We start from the raw sequence: 13,069 nt of genomic DNA, 5'->3' as shown, positions 1-13,069 counted from the left end.
ATTATATATATATATATATATATATATATATATATATATATTCATTATCATTAATAATATTCAATATATACTGGAGGACGTCATATGTCTTAATATAGCGTTTGAAATTTTAATTGCCATTTGCAATGTTTATTCGATAATTCATGTAAAGACGTATTTATGTGCATCTGCGTAACGTCTTTGACAGCACCGCTGTGTCACATTTATCGATGGTGCGCGTGAGCTTCGTATTTGCGGATAGGTCGCTGAGTGTTCGTCACTAATTTTGGTACGCTCGAGTACAGAAATAGAGATTTATTATTGACTTAGTATGAGTTTCATAATGTTTTTTTAGAGGTAACTTACATGACTTGTGGATGAGGAATGAAAATAGCGGATATTATTTGTTCTATTTTATATTGAATAATTAAGAAAAGAGGAATAACCTAAATTTATTTAGAGTAAATGACTTGAGCTTATTATTAAACCGATCGACGAATTATTTAAATTTGATCGAATAACATGAAATATAAATACAATGTTTTAACTAATCCATTTTAAAAATTTGTCTGTGTCTTTGGTGTGAAATTACATTGATAACATTTAACTTTTCTTTTCGATACAATAAAAAATCGCTATCGATATAATTGATATACCTACATATCGATTTTAGAATTATTGTTTCACAGCTTTAATTAAATAACTTTTTTTTATATTAATTAATTTTAGAAAGAATTTAAGCTTTAAAATTAGCTATGTGTTATTTGTTAATATATTTTATAGTTGCAAGTGACTCATTCTCTTTTTCTTATCGATTTGTTAAAATTGCTGTAACGTTAGAAACTTTTTCTATTTTTAATTTTATGTTTGGAAAAGTTGCTATTCTTCAAAATGTTCTTCTATCATGCATCTTTGTATATTACGTCTTTATAGTTTTTACTGCAATAATGTTGTAATCAAAAACCATCAAGTCACATGTTCTTATTATTAGCTATTATTATTATTAATATTTGATATTATTATAAGATAATAATATCAGTTACGTTTCAAGAACTAGCAAGAATTCCGCTATACGCGATTATAGTATATCAAATTAGAATTCTTTTTGCTTCGATGTGTCGGCGTCGCTATAACAGTGAAACGATGCACGAGTATCATGACCCGTTGCCGAAGATGTGATCCTTGGTGACAGGAATCTCATCCCGTAGATAATAGAGAGCGAGGAGTTCTCTTTTTGCCTCAGAGATATCACGACGTCATTAATATAGTCATGGGACGCACGCTAGAGACTCTATTTCTCACCCGTTCGTTTCTGCCTGCCGGGAGCAGGCGCGCAGTAACTTCGCGTTTATTCAAATGATGCTTTAGGTTGAACCTTGAGCGTCCTTTGGCGAAGGATAAGTAATCCTGGCAGATTCGCGAGAGGCGTAACTCGAGGAAGAAGCGAAGAAAGAAGTGCGGCTGGAGATCGGAAAGAGAAGGAGGAGAGGTAGTCAGACGTTCGAGGGTCAGGGATAGGATAGCAGGAAGAAGGAAGGAGGGAGGAAGAAAGAGAGAGAGAGAGAGAGAGAGAGAGAGAGAGAGAGAGAGAGAGAAATGGGAAGATTGTGAAGACGAGATGGGAGCGGGAAGGAAGATAGAGAAGATGAAGGGACGAGGAGGAAGAGGCGGACAAGGCCATTCGTTTCAATGAACGGCTCTCTGGAATGGGAGAGAACCGCCCCTTCACCTCTCTCATCCTGTATCCTCCCTGGCTCCTGGGGGATCCGGGAGATAGGATAGGATAGAACTCGGTATATAGGACTTTATGCGAGTCTTCTCTGAATAGAAAAACACTCGAGCAGAGGCCAGCGTGCACCGTGCTTGCCTTGCTCCCCTTCCATAACGTCTCCTGCTACCTCTTCAGCCTCCTGGCATCTCTTCCGAGATTCCTCTCTAGCGTTGAATCTCATTTGAATGGAGCCCGCCACCTCGCCGTCTCTTCTTCCGCCATTGACTACTGCGTGGATAGTCAGTTTTGCAGCTTCCTCATGGTATGAGAACCAATATGCTCGAAGCATGATGCGGCATGATGTGAGACGAAAGATCTGGAAAGAGAATGAAGAGGTCTAAAGTAAGTAAGGATTGCATCAGCATCCACAGATTTGGAAGCAAGGAAGAAGTTCCGGATTAGCTCCGTTCTTTGAGCAATTCTTTGAAAGCTATTGAGACTTCTAGCACCTCGATCTGTTCAGAATTGTATATTATCGGTGAAACTTTCAAAAAAGTTTAACCAACAGTTCAATAAAGTCTGCTATTAAGTTAAAAGATTTAAAATAATTTAAATACAAACAAATTTATTATCGATTTTATGTGTACTAAAATGGTTTATTATCAATTGTTTTTCCGAAACTAACAATATATGAATCATTTTCGAAAGATTATCAATTAACTAATATTATAAAATATAGTATTTAGTGTAGAGATGAATTTAGAATCACTTTTTTTAAAACTACATTTTCATGAATATTAACATAAACATGTAATGTATCTGGATCTCTTCAAATTTGAAATACGTACTTTATATTTGTGAAAACGTAGTATAAACGTATTATATACGAACAACTGCATATTACGTTAAGATATATAAAACGTAAGTTTGCAAACTCGGCAAAGATGCAGCAGATTCTTTTACTGAAGAAAACTGTGGTTGGCACATTACCAATGCAAAACGCAATACAATGCATGCCACTTCGGCAAATTCACCGCTCGTAAACTCTTTAATGTCTTGTAATTTCTTCCTCTATTCCAAATAAAATTTTAAGTTTTGCTGTGTCATAAAAAGATACAATTGAAAATATTTATTTATTATTTACATATTAGACTATTAACCTTCAACAATGAATGGGTCATTTTGAATTCGGATGAAAATTTTAGTCATTTTAGTTATTTTAGTACGGTTAATATTGCAGAGCTGAAGTGAGGAAGTAAAAAAACTTGGAACTTTTCTCTGTAGATTGCCGTAATGCAATTGTTTTGTCGTTAACTTAAAGCTAATCGTGATAAAATAAAAGTTTGACTTGGGGTGACTTGAACTCGTCAAATGTAAATTCGACAGATTTTTGCAGAAAATGAAACTTCGTTTTTAGTAAGTGCCTGTTTATTAGTGCTGCATTCAAGTATATGTATTGTCTCTTCTTATAATTAAAATATATTTATTATAAAAAAAAAACATTTTTGCAAAAGAGGCATCTTGATGAAAGGATTGCTCTATTTTCTCGGAGTTATAAAATTATGAATAATGTCAAAATCATTATATATTTAATATAAAATATTTTTATTGCATTTCTTTTAAAAGAAAATACTCGACATACTTCCTATATCATTTTTCCGAGCATATATATAAAAATGATTCCATTTCAGTCGTGTAAATACTTTTTGGAATGAATCAATATAACATTTTTTTTCTTAGAGTTCACGTTTTCTTCTTTTCAAAAGATTACTTATTTTTATCTGTATCTTTTTTTATCACAAAGATGTGATTTTTGAAGAAAAACTAATTATTGCGCTTTTTTCACAAATTATTCTTTAATATTTTTTGGCATAATTTTTTCAATTATTATCAAAACCTTTTTATGTTTTGATATCTCGATTCTATACCTATATATATTCTGGCATTTCATTAAAAAAAAGAAATTAATTATGCAATATAGAGGATTATTCTCTAATGACCTTGACCTTGACATATGTTGTATCAATTATTTGTAAAGCAGGAAATTTTTTTGAAATAAAATATTTGTAGCTTTGAAACAGAAAACTTGTATACTCATTTAAAAATTGTCTACTTTAATAAATATTCAATTACAACAATTTGGCTTCTCAGTTCACGAATCAATGGTTAACAAATAACTAAAATCAAATTGATGGCGAAGGAATTATTGATGAGGCAAAATTATATTTAAAAAATGATATAAGAAAATTATAAATTATAAAAATGAAAATTATAAAAATGATATAAGAAAATTTTGCTTTGTTAAAGTAGAGAATTTGTTTCATCGGAGCGCGCAATCGTATTCAAAAGTTAAGTTTTATTTTTAAATGGACTTTTTTTGTTAATAACTTTTTAAGAAATGAGAGATGGCTAAAATTTGTCCAAGGTGACTCGGAGGTCATGACCTTGACAACATATATCAAGATCAAAGTTATTGGAGGGTACTCTCTCTGCATAATTACCAAAAAGAAAATATTTTCCGTGATAACTACAGAGTCAGTCACAAATGTTGTGGATGACTTGGACCTAGACATGTAAATTAAGACTTTAAAACGAGATGTGTAGTTGGCAGTTAAAGGATATACTATAAGCTTTACGTATACTACTAAAAAATGTAAATTGTCTTTTTCTGTTTTATACTTAGTTAATCAACCTACTGTTACTATAACAAGTGAATTGCAATCTTTGCGTTTTCAACGCAATAAATTATTGCATTCTTGAGAGAAGAGTTAAAGAAAGTTACAAGTAAACATTCCATTTCTCTCGAGCACTTCTTTATTCCAAGTCGACAACGTATCGCTCCAGCTTCCGTTTGTTGCCATTCGAAGAAGCAGGGAAGAGCTTGGGACTGAGTAAGTTCTAGTCGCGTCACCAAAGGGCCAAGGGCGCGGCAAAGGGCCAAAATACGAGCAGTTATCTTTTGAGCGACTGGAACGGCTGAAATGAGAATGCGAGACGATCGAGAGCGTGAAAAATAAGTTGTGCCGGAGAACAATTAAGGAAATGATAGCCGTAAATTTCGGCGGATCGCGACCACGTTTTAAGGGCGTCTTTTCGCGAGAACGACGAAATTGCTTTCATCAATCCAATCCAGGACAAATTAAGGAAGAATCGGCAAACCTGTTCAATAGGAAAAAAGGATAGTGATATTTTTGTTGTAGAGTTATAATGAGAATTATAATGAGTTTTAAAAATGTTCGAGATCTATTGTGTAAACAAAAAAACATATTTTGAAAAATCTATGTTTTTAACAGGATAATAGGTTTTTAATAATATAAAGAATAATAATAATAATAAGAATAAAAATAATTTTTTTATAATAAATAAAATATCGTGTTTCTTAAACATGTTTTTAATATTTTAAACATGCTTTAAATCGTAAAGTATCATAAAAAAACATGATTAGAATATATTAAAAATCTTGATTAAGAAACTTTTAAACAGTTTAAAGCATATTTGAAACACGTTTTCATACGTGAATAATAGAGAAAGAGATATAAATATTTTAAACAGTAAAAATTCTTTGGAGAGAAAATAGCCATTTTTTTAATTAAAAATATTTCTAGCATTCATAACATAGTTATATACAAAAATAAATCTTGTTTGGAGAGTTGAATAAATGAAGTGTTTTCCGATGGATTTTTGTTTGCTGAAAACGAATCGGATCGCGGAAATGGCCTAATTAATGTCAGGTTTTCGAAAAAATTGAGATTAAATATATCAAATTTTTGACAATATTTACCATTTTTCTGCTACCAAAGTAAATTTTTTTTTCGACTTCATTTATGCCACTTTAAAGTGCTATCTGTTCCTTATAAAATAAATTTATATTTATCAGGCACGATTTTTTTTCATATGCATAATTAGCATATGAAGATTGCGCAAAATCGCGTCGCGCACACAAGTTGCCTATAAATTGATAGGCAAAACACAGGTGTAAGCGTTAACAAAACAGTATTCCATGCGCCATTTTAAGTATTAACATTATATCATATTTAATTTCAAAAATATTAAGAAATACATTTTCTTAAAATCCTGTCTATACTTTCCAATTTCAATCCGCCATAATGGATCTGCTATTTTTAATTTTGAAATTTTAATATTATTTAAATTCAACAATCAAATTATAACAATAAAATTATGATATTTAGGAAAGTTATTTTTACAGAAAAATGGATCAAAAGGTTCATTTTAGCTGCAGAAGAGTTAAAACTTTCAGTGAAAAATAATAATTGTACTATAAAAATATAAATTTATATTTTATAGATAAAAGATAGCACTTTAAAGTGGTATAAATGAAATTGAAAAAAAATTTAATTTAGCCACAAAAAAAATCATAAATACGCCCAAAAACGCCAATTTTGGTATATCTAACCTCAATTTTTTTTGAAAACCCCCGTGTTAGGCCAATTCCGCGGTCGAATTCGTTTTTAGCGAATAAAAATCGGAAAATGCTTCGTTATTAGATCCTAAAAAAGTGTTGAACTATGTAATTAATATTATAATTTTGAAATAAAAAATTTTATTATATGTTGAACAAGAAACATGTTAATTTTGCCGAAAATTACTGAAAGTAACGAATCCTTATAAATAAATGAAATAAATTTTTAGATTGATTAGATTTTAGATTGATGTCGTATTTCTAATCTCTAATATAAGAGATATAAGAAAAATATTTTTTATCCTTCTTTTTATCTACATTTTAAAATGAAATTTGAATAGAGGAGTTACCGATACTGACATATATTTCCTAAAAAGTCACCCCCTTATTTTCCGAAAATTAACTATTGCATTCTATTGGGTCGTCTGGAAAGTTCGTGCCGATGTTGAAGGAAAATTGAAACGCAGAAAATTTTAATTTAATAAATGTATACTAAAATTTAAATTTTAGTCGGCACGTTCCAGACGACCCAATATTAATACTGATCTAAAAACGTGATCTATTTAGATAAGTAATTAAAGAAATACAAACTCGTAATTAATATATTTGTGGCTTATTTCTGTACAAAATTAGCTAAAAATGAATTATACAAATTGTGAAAATAAAATTTTTACGATTTTTTTTTTGCAATTGCGTAGTTTAAATAATAGTGATATTATTTGTAATTATATTATTGGTAATTATTTATAGTTATTAATAATGTTATATCATGTTTGTAATTTTCTAAATCAATTTTATTTATATTTTTTTTTCTATTTTTTCATAATATAGTTTTAAATATAAAATTGGAGTGCAGCGTAAACCGGCATACCTGTAAGATAGACCTGATAGACCATAAATTAACTTTATAGTGTTGTGTTATAGTGTATAGTATAGTCCTGGAGTTGAATGCAAGTATGTTAATGGAAAACCGTAAAAAAAGACTGTTGCGTCTTTACACTGTTTGTGTCTTGCAAAAAAAGAACAGTATAAAATATGTACATTCTTTTTCGTCAGTTAAGATGATATATACATATGTGAACGAAAAACGTTTTATATAAAAGTTTTTATATAAAAGTGAAAAGATTTTAGAAAAATCTTATACACATTTACTTGTAAGCATTTTATACAGATAATCTGTGAAAGAAAAAGAAATAAATTTATGGCATTACAGTCTATGTCAGCTCATTTTGGAATTCATTTTGCCAGAATTTTGCCGTTTCATTGCTTATGGAAAATTAATTATGCTTAATTATGCCAAAACAAATATTACAACTGTATATTATTATATCTGATAGACATTTATATCTGATGACATTTTCTAATCGTATTTATGTTTCTAAAGTTTTATTTTTAGTTTTTGTTTAGAAAACATTATCTTAAAACAAAATATGTCAGTATTGATGACCTTCCTCTCAGTTATTAAAGAATTTAGCCTTTCCTTTGTATTTAATAAGAATTTTAATGGGGAAAATGCAATTAGTCATTGTCCTTTCGCTCTTTGCATATGAATTTCTAAGATTTGAATAATACCTGCAAACTCAAAGGTCTGGTTTTTTGTCCTTTAAAAAAGTTCTTTGAAATTCTTTTTAAATATAAATTACAAATCCATTAAGAAGCAATTCAATAGTATGCTTCGATAATGCCCTTTTTTATTAACAAAATCTTATTTTCAAGAGAGATGATGGCGTAATAAACGACAACGTCAATGTCTCTGGTCTAGCCTAATTGTCTTTTAAATGTTTCGTCATGAAACGAACATTAGCCAGCATGGGGTTGATAACAGGTTCTCGCTGTATCGCTTCCTTAAGAATTCCGACTTGGTGCCACTAATTAACAGTGCAGGGGCCGGGTGTAATTTATGCGCGAGGCTCGTTACCAAACAGGTGGTGCTCGGTGGCTAATGACCTGGAGATACCAATAATTCATTGATTAATGCCGTGCGCTGAATTTGCAAGTCCAGTTATCTCGTATTTTCCGCACCCCGGCAATAATAATTATCAAACACTCAAGCTTTTCGATTGTAGTTCATTCGCTCATATTTTGCACGGAAAATAACAATAATTAAGATTTGTACTTCTATTGATGCGTTTGGGGAAACGCTATTAGCGCTATTCTGTCATTCTATCTTCGTTCTTTATTAGACGTAAAACAAGGATAGAATGATACCTTATTTAATGCAGGCAACTATTCTTACCAATTTGATATTTTTCTTTCTTTTATTTCATATTCTTTGAACGATCTTTATTGCATTTTTATTATGTTGACAGATATGCAATTTTATAACATTTTTTATAACTTTTTAAATTTCAATATTTGGTATTATTTTAACTTAAGCTTTTAATTATAATTCCGTGAATTGAAAAGCTATTATATTAATTAAAAGAGAGAGAGAGAGAGAGAATTGTATTTGTGTTATATAAAAAATAATAATATAAAGTAAGTTTTTTTCGAGAAGTTTCAAGTTATTAAAAATGCACTAATATGAAAAAGCAAAAGTTTACGTATTAATTTTTATCGCAGCCTATCGTAAAATCATGTTGTAGATTTATTAAATCTCATCCACGATCGCACAGACAAGTAACCGCTGAACATTACGAAGTCTTTAAAGTGGACTGGATGAAACAGCGTATAATTAGATAAGGTGTAAGACGTATTTGGAGCGCGGCCATGCTGGCCCGTCGCCAGTGTTCAGCTTTTCGCTATAAACCTACGAAAAGGGTCAAGGGGGTGTCCCTGGTGGAGAGAAGCGAGGAAGCTCTACATTGGTTACATCGGTCGCATTGATCGTATGGTACATGCGATTGGATAATTTCTCAGCCAACTAAAAAGTAAAAAAGGAAAGAGACACTGAATATAATTTTTTTTTCTTTTTGTTGTTTACTATGTAAAAAAGATATTAGTGTTCTAATTTCTGGCTCTGATATGAATAATTATATCATAGTTTACAGATTTGTCTTCATAACATATATTTTTGTGACGCATGCATCGTTTTTATGATACTTTTATTTGAATAATTTGTTTCATGTTATTTTTCTAATAAAAAAATTGGCTAGAATAAAGATAAAAATAAAAACACTTATTTTTATTTATTAATAGTTATAATTTAATAATTATTGGTATCTTCTTTTTATTTTTATTGTACATTATATAAAACTATAATTTTATTACTATCTATTTACTTAACGGAAAACAGTTGTTGGGCAAACTCGTCATAGCAGGTGCACAATGTGTAGAATTAGCTACCATCAAAGCTAGGTTGTGTTAAGCTAAAGCTTTACTTTGGACGCACGCACCACGTTTATCAGGCTACGAGGATTACGCTCCGAAGTGTCGACTCGTGTTGTTATCTACTAATTCCAATTAGCGTCAGTGATCTTCTGTGTTACCTTCAGCTCTAACTTTGGTTGACATATGTCTATGCGAAGGGATAATTTGGATTTCCGTCGCGATGCCGCATTATGCCTGACATATATTTGTGTTAAAAAAAAATTTTTATTAAAAAAAAGGCGAATATTGCGATGAAAATAATGCTTTTTTGAATGAAAGTGATATAATTATATATTTTATATTATGATAAGAAAAATATAACATCGAAATATATCTATATTTTAACAGTTTTTTATATGACGTTGAAAACACTTATATAATAATTTCCTATTGTGCTAAAATTAATTAAGTGATTTTATTGTTTCAGAGAGTCTCAGGGAGTATTTCACCAAGTACGGAGACATCACAGAGGTTATGGTTATGAAAGATCCCACCACACGACGATCAAGGTAAGTAATGTAAAATATGCATGCATTATATGCAGAACTAAATTACCTTATTTTTTTTATTAATTTTGATGGATTTTTTTATTATTTCTATTTTTTGATTGTTTATCTAAAAATTGAATTTATATATTTCTTACAAATATTAATTTGATGAATCTATTAGAAAATATGTCGGGTACATTTTCACATATGAATAATCTGGTATACATTCAAATGTGCTCGTAAAATTTCATAAAATTTCATAATTTCACGTCACAGCCACGTGTCACTCTTCCGGAAATTTCCATTATATTCTTTATTTTGTTATTAAACGCCGAAAATGTGAATATGATTGACGTGCGAAAGCTTTAATAAAAATAAGTATACTGATCAGCTATGAACCTGATTTTTTCATTTTTCTTGTTTTGTTCTTTCCGTTTTATTCACATGAAAGAAAATTATAACAAATAATATTTATAGCAAGGAAATTTATAGCTATCAAAATTAATAATATTTCTAAGCTGTAATGAGATAATTTTAAGAGAGAGAGTGATACAGATTATTTTTAATAATATGATAATATTAATAATAGTTATGATGTAATTTTTATATTATGATGTAACTTTTTGTAATAATTTTTCAAAAGAAATGTGTTTAAACAAAATTATGCGACCCAAAATGTTTTATGTGGAGTAACTAATGTATTGCGAAGATGCTTATAATAGCGTTTTTGATATTCGCTGCAAAATTAATTCACTGCGTTGTTCACATCACGAGGACTAATGCGCAGTATAATGCAATGATATATAGCGTGCTGCGAAAATCGAGTTTCGGGTCGAGTGTCGCTGTTAAGCAGAAAACAGAGTAACACCGAAGCGGATGGTAAATGCCAGAGCACACCAGCATCAGAGTAATTACCGGTTTTTAAGTGGAGGAAACGAGGGGCGAGTCCGACGACGAGGGTCGAAAGAAGAGGGACTGGTAGGAGGGTCGAAGGGGTGCGTCCAGCCGTTATATACAGTATACTCTGGTGTGAAAGGGAAGCGCGTGCGTCTTATCGCCCATCGAATGTAAAGCTGATATTTTGTTATTGTAAGATCGACACAGAGCATTGAAGACAGACTTGTCAGTGAATAAAAACTATAGGTATCATTATTGAAACGTAATGGAAAGGCATTTTAAACGTAAATAATGGAAGTCTCTGTGATTATTCGGTATGAATAAATTCGGTTTCAATATTTTATTGCTTTAATCTTAATTTTTATTTTCCTAGATATAAATAAATTATACAGCGATAGATACAACTCAAATGCGTAAAACTTGCTTATACACTTATGAATATTTCAGAAATAATATACATTAGAAAATAATTCAGAAATATAGAAATGATTATTGTATTTTATAATTATAAATAAAGCAGGAAAGGTTCATTAATTAGAACAGCATTACCGTAAAAAGTTCTATTATATTTTTTGCAATATTATATAATTAAAGTACAATCAATAGAATGTAAATCTAAAAAATAACACATGTAAAAATTATTTCTCTCTCAATTATATACATTTAATTTTAATTAAACTTTCTTTCGAAATATTTTTCTATTTGCAACTTTTAAATTGTGAATTTTTCTACATTATAATCTTTCTTTCTGTAGACTTTTCATATTTATCTCTTTATTTCTAGCTATTCTATATATAATTATATTTTACCTATTCAATCTTTTTAATTTTAAATTTTATGAATTTCATAGTGCACAGATCTATTATGTATTTAAGTCCTTAATATCCGCCATTATCAACACTGAAGTCTTTACATTATAAAAGCGCGCCGTCAAAACGTTTGTGCAGCGATAATCATAGTCGAATTGTCGCTGTTTAAATTGCCGTCTCTGGCGCTTATGCGCTGGTTACCTCTTGTGCCGTGCATTTCTCCGTCTAATTAATTGGCCAGAAACTTTCGGGCCATGCCCGCCAACCTTCTCTAATTATTCGTTCCTTTCATTCCCGCGGGAGGAGGAGGAAGGAGTAGGAGATTGGGACACGAAGAGAAGGAACTGCTGGACAACAAAACGAAACAGGGGACAACTTACTTCTATCGAGTTATAAAACACAAGCAACAGTCGGGCCTATTCGCATCAGCTTATTAAGCGAAAATAAAGCTCGTAAAATCAAAAAGCATTTCCCACACCCTTTCGGCTCCTTGCATTTATTCATGATTTTCTTTCTCTTTCCCTCTTCCTCTGAATTTTTGTAAATCTGCTCCCTTCTAATCTCTTCTTCCATCCGTGTCCTGGATAGTTTGAAGTCCGCTGACAATTAAGAGTTTTGTTCTCTCTTCCTTCCACCGACGAGCTCGTTATGAACACGTCGAGCTAAATTCGTTTCATCATGAAAGGAAAGGCCGAAGATTAAGATTTTAGCGTTCGGAGATTAACAGAAGTATCTTCTTATTATTAGTCCGAAAGAATTACACATACGATGATTTGTTCTTACACTAATAGTAAGTGCTGAATAAAATGTAAAGAATCTTTCTGATTTCTTTAGGGAGATAATCTATTTATTTGAAGAACATTAAAAATGCAAATAATATTTTACCAGCAAAATCTACATTGCAAGATTCGTGAACTCCATGAGTTATCGTTATAGATTAATCGAAATGTGCCGTCGATAGATTTAAATTTCTTTCGTCGTGATATAAACGAGGTATTTCTCGGGTAGGTGGAGATCGTTTAAGGGTTGGGCGCAACGGAGATGGCGAGTGGAGGAGACCGAATGGAGAGATAGAAGGGACCGTCCGGGAACTGGAGCGGTTGAATCCCTCAGCGCCACGTCGTAGCTCATATCTGCCGCAAGGGGACGCGAATCCTGTATGCAGGGGTTGAGGCATGGGGTTACTCTGCGGGTTGTAAATTAATGGTTAGCCCGTGGCATGGTGGGGTTCGGCCTAAGGGTTCTGGTTGATCTATGGGCGGCATGTGTGCCAGGTCAAACGGGCCTTGCCCACTGATACGGCGAAAATCTCTCTCTCTCTCTCTCTCTCTCTCTCTCTCTCTCTCTCTCTCTCTCTCTTCTCTCTCTTCTTCTTCTCTTCTTCTTCTTCTTCTTCTTCTTCTTCTTCTTCTTCTTCTTCTTCTTCTTACTTACTTACTTACTTACTTACTTACTT

Source organism: Atta cephalotes (genome assembly GCF_000143395.1).
Source record: "Atta cephalotes unplaced genomic scaffold scaffold00031, whole genome shotgun sequence".
In the NCBI taxonomy this organism is placed as follows: Eukaryota; Metazoa; Arthropoda; class Insecta; order Hymenoptera; family Formicidae; genus Atta; species Atta cephalotes.
Note: the sequence above shows the minus strand (reverse complement) of the source record.